At 41.1% G+C, this 6,814-nt stretch overlaps 1 pseudogene; it reads left to right on the plus strand.

Moving 5' to 3' along the window:
* Positions 1-4,738: 4,738 nt before the first annotated feature.
* On the plus strand, positions 4,739-6,484 carry LOC121555811 (annotated as a pseudogene).
* The last annotated feature ends 330 nt before the right edge of the window (positions 6,485-6,814 follow it).

The following is a 6,814-nucleotide window of genomic DNA, read 5'->3' on the forward strand; positions in this document are numbered from 1 at the left end:
CATGTGTGACATAACTCCACCAGTCATAAAAATAAAAATAAAACATTTACAAAGATTATACTTTTTTTTAAACATTTTCTTCCCAAATCTTTAAAAAAAAATCAATTAGTATATTTGAGTTTAACCATGAAATTGGTTGTAATGTTTGTTCTATCTTTTCTGGTGGATTAAACTGAAATTGCAACCAACTTTCTTGTTTTAAAAATAGCTACATTTTGGAGATTATTTCATTTTCAAATAACCGAAAGTGAGAGGTTGTAATCTGAATAAAGGGAAAAGGCCATTCTTGAACATGGGGTGAGACATAATTACTGCTATAGAACCAGTCAAGATTCAAGTATAACTTTTGTATGACTGAAGCTTTTAGTGAGAGGTCTAATTCTTTAATATTTAATCATTTCTGCCCTCCGAATTCATATTCATTATATAATGGAAAATGGAAAATAATAGGCCCATTTAATTTTGTCTGGCTTGCCATTTCAAATAAAATTGAAAATTTTTTGCAAATATAATTTTAAACAACTATTCGCTAGGTGTAGGCAAGGCCATAAGCAAATAGGTAAATTGGGATATGACTAAAGAGTTAATCAGGGTGATTTTTCCACAAATAGACAAATATTTTCCTTTCCACGGTAGTAAAGATCTTCTCTATTTTTGCCAACTTTCTATTAACATTTATTGTAGTGAGATCATTTCTTTCTTTCGGGATATGAATACCGAGTATGTTCACTTCACTGTCAGACCATTCTATTGGTAAACTACACTGTAATTTAAAAGTTGTATTTTTTTGTGATCCAATACGTAATATAGTACATTTATCATAATTTGGTTGTAATCTAGAGAGGATAGAAAAGGTATCTAGATCCTCTATGAGACTGTTGAGGGATCAACATTTTAGATTTAAAAGAAAACATGAATCATCAGCATACAATGACACCTTTGTTAGAAAATATTGAAATATTCCTGGCATTTATATATAAATTCCAGTTGTACTTTATCAAAAGTATTTTCAAAGTCAGCTATGAATACCAGGCCTGGTTTCCCAGATTTTTCATGGTGTTCTATTGTTACCAGTATTTTCTTATATTATCTCCAATGTATCGTCCATGTAAAAAAAACTGTCTGATCAGGATGAATAATATCCAACAATACCTTTTTAATTCTATGCGCTATGCACTTTGCTATAATTTTTTGCATCACAACACTGAAGTGTAAGGGGCCTCCAATTTTTTTAATGGACTGGATCTTTATATTTACCACTTGGGTCCTGTTTCAGTAATAATGAAATCAGACCTTCTTGTTGATTATCTGATAATCTACCATTTATTTTATAGCAGTGGTTAAAAACAGCTAATAACGGTCCTCTGAGTACATCAAAAAAGGTTTGGTATACCTCAACTGGTATGACATCCAGTCCAGACTTATAGGATTTAATTGCATCAAGAAGTTCCTCCTCTGTAATTTGGCCTTCAGATGAGTCTTTCTGTACAGCTGTTAATTTTACATTATTAATCAGGAAAAATCCTTACAATTAACTTCGGTTAGTGGAGCTGAAGGAGACTGAAATGAAAACATATGCTTAAAGTACTTTGCTTCCTCTTTCAAAATATTGTTTGATGAATCATCGGTGGCTGTCATTTGTAACAAGTTTCAGTAAATTCTTTTTGGTAGCATTTCTATGTAGAAGGTTATTTTTATATTTGTGCATTTTCCCCCATATTCCACCCAGTTCGCTTTATTTTTATAATATATTACACTTGATCTTTCTTGAATAGGTTACTACATTTATTTTTGTTTTTCCTCTAAATTATTATGTGCCTCTATGGTACTATTTTTATTGATATCTGTCTGTACGGTTAGTCCCTCTATTTCCTTTCTTAATATGAATTATTTTGACTTAAATTGCTTATGTTTTAAAGATGAGTATTGAATTGCATGGCCTCTAAGGGCACATTTAAGGGCCCTTGTCCCCCGATTGCTCAGTTTGGCCGAGCGGCCAGCTCTAGGAAGAGTCTTGGTGGTTCCAAACTTCTTCCATTTAAGAATGATGGAGGCCACTGTGTTATTGGGGACCTTCAATGCTGCAGAAATGTTTTGGTACCCTTCCCCAGATCTGTGCCTTGACACAATCCTGTCTCGGAGCTCTACGGACAATTCCTTCGACCTCATGGCTTGGTTTTTGCTCTGACATGCACTGTCAACTGTGGGAACTTAGAGGTGATGTCGGAAGTTTACATACACCTTAGCCAAATACATTTAAACTCAGTTTTTCACAATTCCTGACATTTAATCCCAGTAAAAATTCCCTGTCTTAGGTCAGTTAGGATCACCACTTTATTTTTAGAATGTGAAATGTCAGAGTAATAGTAGAGAGAATGATTAATTTCAGCTTTTATTTATTTCATCACATTCCCAGTGGGTCAGAAGTTTACATACACTCAATTAGTATTTGATAGCATTGCTTTTAAATGGTTTAACTTGGGTCAAACGTTTCGGTAGCCTTCCACAAGCTTCCCACAATAAGTTGGGTGAATTTTGACCCATTCCTCCTGACAGAGCTGGTGTAACTGAGTCAGGTTTGTAGGCCTCCTTGCTCGCACACACTTTTTCAGTGCTGCCCTCAAATTTTCTATAGGATTGAGGTCAGGGCTTTTTGATGGCCACTCCAATACCTTCACTTTGTTGTCCTTGAGCCATTTTGCCACAACTTTGGAAGTATGCTTGGGGTCATTGTCCATTTGGAAGACCCATTTGCGACCAAGCTTTAACTTCCTGACTGATGTCTTGAGATGTTGCTTCAATATATCCACATCATTTTCCTTCCTCCTGATGCCATCTATTTTGTGAAGTGCACCAGACCTTCCTGCAGCAAAGCACCCCCACAGCATTATGGTGTTCTTCGGCTTGCAAGCTACCCCTTTTTCCTCCAAAGATAACGATGGTCATTATGGCCAAACAGTTCTATTTTTGTTTCATCAGACCAGAGGACATTTCTCCAAAAATTACGATCTTTGTCCCCATGTGCAGTTGCAAACCGTAGTCTGTTTTTTTTATGGAAGTTTTGGAGAAGTGGCTTTTTCCTTGCTGAGCGGCCTTTCAGGTTATGTCGATATAGGACTCGTTTTACTGTGGATATAGATGCTTTTGTACCTGTTTCCTCCAGCATCTTCACAAGGTCCTTTGCTGTTGTTCTGGGATTGATTTGCACTTTTCGCACCAAAGGACATTCATCTCTAGGAGACAGAACGCGTCTCCTTCCTGAGCGGTATGACGGCAGCGTGGTCCCATGGTGTTTATACTTGCGTACCATTGTTTGTACAGATTAACGTGGTACCTACAGGCGTTTGGAAATTGCTCCCAAGGATGAACCAGACTTGTGGAGGTCTACAATTGTTTTTCTGATTTCTTGGCTGATTTCTTTTGATTTTCCCATGATGTCAAGCAAAGAGGCCTTGAAATATATCCACAGGTACACCTCCAATTGACTAAAATGATGTAAATTAGCCTATCAGATTTCTAAAGCCATGACATCATTTTCTGGAATTTTCCAATCTGTTTAAAGGCACAGTCAATTTAGTCTATGTAAACTTCTGACCCACTGGAATTGTGATACAGTGAATTATAAGTAAAATATCTGTCTGTAAAGAATTTTTGAAACAATTTCTTGTGTCATGCACAAAGTAGATGTCCTATCCGACTTCCCAAAACTATAGTTTGTTAACAAGATATTTGTGGAGTGGTTGAAAAATGAGTTTTAATGACTCCAACCTAAGTGTACGTAAACTTCCGACTTCAACTGTATGCATAAATAAATCAGCCGTTTCCAGCTAAAATGGCCATTTACAACATTAACAATGTCTACCCTGTATTTCTGATCAATTTGATGTTATTTTAATGGACAAAAAAATTGCTTTTCTTTCGAAAACAAGGACATTTCTATGTGACCCCAAGCTTCTGAACAGTAGTGTATATATATATATAAAATTAAAAATTAAATAAAATAAAAACAATTGCTCTGGTGGACATTCCTGCAGTCAGCATGCCAAAGTAAAGTAAATAGAATGACAGACGGCTAGCTAGTCTTTGATACCGACAATAAGCATATATTTTTACTACTTCGGATGTCCATTACAGGCTTTTGCCTCCTAAAAATGGACTAAACGAAAGTTAGACCTGAATTTAAACTGCCACAGCCTCAGCGCTCTTTGAAACATCAAAACATGATGCATTTAGCTAGCTAACGTTGCAAACTTTAACTAACGAGGTAACGTTAGCAGGCTAGCAAGGACGGTACGACTTTGACCAAGGGGAATTGAGCAGTTCGCTAACAGTCTGGCTCGCTAATTTATTGTTATCAATCTGGACAGCTGACCAATTAGCTAGACAGCTAGCGTTAGGTAGCTAGTTTACGCACACTGCTTTGCTGGAGAAGTGGGCCCACGCTAAGATAGCCGGTCAGACGCGCCCACCTAACATTAGCTAGGTTAACTAACTAACTAATGTTGATGCTCATATCTCCCGCCTGTCCGCTGGTCAGACCGGGGAGACTGCCCTGTCACGGAGCTTCGTTGTGGCCGATGCCACCGTCCCCGTCTGCTGAGGGAAGTGAAGCACCAGTTCCTGGAAAATCCGAACGGGACTGTGGCTGTGTGTGCAGTGACAGCTCTGTATTTGATTGTAGTTAGCTATCCAGCTAACCGTTAGCCAGGGCTGTAGGACCAGAGTAAGGTAAGGAGCTATGGGGGAGTTAAATAAAGAGGTTGTGGATATAGTTTGGGAAAGACCAGGCAGCAACAGGATGTCAGCTTCAATCTTTCGGAGATGGACCCAAGGGTTGGTCTTCAGTGAGACAGAACACACAGCACTGGAGTAGTTTGAAGGAGGACCCTGCACTGTCATTGCTCCTGTACAGGCCTTCCTTCTGAAGAACATCTTGTTTAACAGAGAGAGTTCTAACTGGAGACACATCACAGAGGAGGAGGAGAAAGCGGCCCTGTGTTCTACTCTGGCTGAGATCCTGGAACAGGCCTGCTCTACCTCCTCCACTACCTCCTACTGCCTAGTGACCTGGGCCAAGGGACAGAGCCCCCACACTAACACTCACACACCCCTCACAGGGGGTCCAGAGACCAGCCAGAACCTGCAAGACCAGCAACCTACTGCTTTGTCTGCTGAGGATCTTGGCTTTGAGCGGTTTCACAGCATCCTCCAGAAGCGTATTGTGAAGTCATTATCAGAGCTTAGAGAGGAGGTTGTGTCTCTCTACGAAACCTGGAAAGGGCTCTGTGGAGTCCTGCTCTTCCTCTACTCTGTCATCCTCACCAAGGGGATTGTCACAGCGACGTGTATGCGGTAGGCGAAGTCAAGAGCAGGACACCGAGCTACTGGCAGAAACTTTACTGGATGCAGTGCAAAAATACAAAGTACACAGGCAACCTCAAACAGCGAGGAAATAATAAGACCCGCACACATGGGCAACTGCCGCAAAGACCAAAACAATTACGCACAATACACAATGAGAAACAGAGGGTTATAAAGGGAACACAATAAAACATAATGGGACAGGTGTAAACAATAAAGACCAAACAAGACAAACATCGAAACATCGATCGGCAGCAGCTAGTACTCCGGGGACGACGAACGCCGAAGCCTGCCCGAGCAAGGAGGAGGAGCAGCCTCGGCTGAATCCGTGACAGGGATAGAGAACATCAGGAATGAGATTGAAGATACTACAGAGCCTCTCATAGATCCAGTCTATGGCCACGGCAGTCAGAGTCTGGTTAACCTGTTAGTGACGGGCCATGCTGTCTCTAATGTGTGGGACGGAGACAGGGACTGCTCTTGCATGAAGCTCCATGGTATCCACAACCAGGCATCAGTGGGCTTCCTCTCTCTCATGGAGTCACTACGCTACTGCAAGGTGGGTGCGTTCCTGAAGTCTCCGAAGTTCCCTATATGGATCCTTGGCAGTGAGACTCATCTCTCAGTGTTCTTCGCCAAGGAGATGTGTCTGGTGGCTCCTGAGTCTCCATCTGAACAGGCCAGGAGAGTCTTCCAAACCTTCGACCCAGAAGATAACGGCTTTATTCCAGACTCTCTGTTGGAGGAGGTGATGAAGGCACTAGACCTCGTCTCAGAACCCGAATACTATGTGAATCTGATGAAGAGTACGTTGGATCCAGAGGGCTTGGGGATCGTGCTGCTGGCTCCGTTCCTCCTGGAGTTCTTCCCTGATCAGGATACTGGAATCCCAGACTCCTTCCCTGTCTACCACTACAATGGCCTGAAACAGTCCAACCACAACGAGAGGGTGGAGTATGTGCAGGGTACAGCCCTGGTCCTGGGCTTTGAGGATCCCATGGTGAGGACAGACGACACTCCAGTGAAACGCTGCCTCCAGACCAAGTGGCCCTACATAGAATTGCTGTGGACTACTGAACGCTCTCCTTCACTTAACTAACTCACTGCTAGGGTGGTAGAGAACTGACTGATTCCTACAGGAAAAAAAGGCCACAAAGACTGAGACACACACACACACAGGTACGTTTACAGTACATTTACACCTCTGCACGCACACACACAGGAATTTGCTCACTTTCCTGGGCTGGACAAAAACACACACAAAACATATAAGCCACTACAGACACACACTTGTTTACTGTTAATGCTGTTATGTTTTACATGACTGTAAATTAAGTCACAGGATGTTTTTTGTTTGTCGTAAAAAGCTGAATTACTTATTGTCACTCTATAGATGACTTGTCTCTGTTTTATGGTCCTCTGTAGCTCAATTGGTAGAGCATGGCGCTTGTAA

Source organism: Coregonus clupeaformis, chromosome 40, assembly GCF_020615455.1.
Source record: "Coregonus clupeaformis isolate EN_2021a chromosome 40, ASM2061545v1, whole genome shotgun sequence".
In the NCBI taxonomy this organism is placed as follows: domain Eukaryota; kingdom Metazoa; phylum Chordata; class Actinopteri; order Salmoniformes; family Salmonidae; genus Coregonus; species Coregonus clupeaformis.